This window comes from Octodon degus, unplaced genomic scaffold (assembly GCF_000260255.1).
Source record: "Octodon degus isolate 3935 unplaced genomic scaffold, OctDeg1.0 scaffold00132, whole genome shotgun sequence".
Classification (NCBI taxonomy): Eukaryota; Metazoa; Chordata; class Mammalia; order Rodentia; family Octodontidae; genus Octodon; species Octodon degus.
This window is the reverse complement of record NW_004524708.1, coordinates 5,333,986-5,334,832: the sequence shown is the minus strand read 5'-3', so window position 1 is coordinate 5,334,832 and position 847 is coordinate 5,333,986.

The following is an 847-nucleotide window of genomic DNA, read 5'->3' as shown; positions in this document are numbered from 1 at the left end:
ACACACCTATAATATTTAAATGATGGAACTAAACAAATAAAGAGGATACAGATGAATGGCCATTTTGTATCTGTGTACTCAAAATGGTTAGGATAGATATATATCTACATTCTCTTAATTCAAGAAATAGAGGGATTTGTTCCAATAGCGTTCGTAAATAGGATATCATGTTTGCATCTTGTACAACAAATAACCATTAGGAAGGCAGTATGCAATGTGTTAAGTATTGAAACTGTCCTACCAATTTGATTTGAAACTGTCTCATTCCTTTTTATTTCTCAATAAAATTATGGAAAAAAAGTATCCATGTTAGGGCTGGCCAAATATCTAAGCAGATTAAAGCTCCTGCCTAGGTAGATGCAGGAACCAGTGTTTTATTCCCTGCATGCTGTGCCAGCCCTGCCCCTGGGGCATACTGAGATGGCCATTGAGACTGGGCATGGTGGCATACACCTGTAATCCCATTGCTTGGGAGGCTGAAAAACAACAGGATCACTATGAGTCCAATCTGTGTAGTGAGACCCTGTAGAAACTGTACTAAAAAAATAAAAAAAAGTTTTAAAAAGATTCCTTTTCATATAACATTTGAAAAGTCCAGGATAATATTCGGAGTTACTAATACCTAAAGAACAAGGAAAAAATGAGTAGCAGATACCATCCTTGAATAATTCAATGCTTGAAATATGAGATAAGGATATTAAGGTGTGCAGTATCTACCATACATATGACATTAAAATAATGAGAACTACATCAATAACACATATATAATAAAAGTAGAACATAATTTAGATTTCTAGAGATCTAGATAGTAGATCTCTATAAAAACAGATAATAGAAAAACAACAAA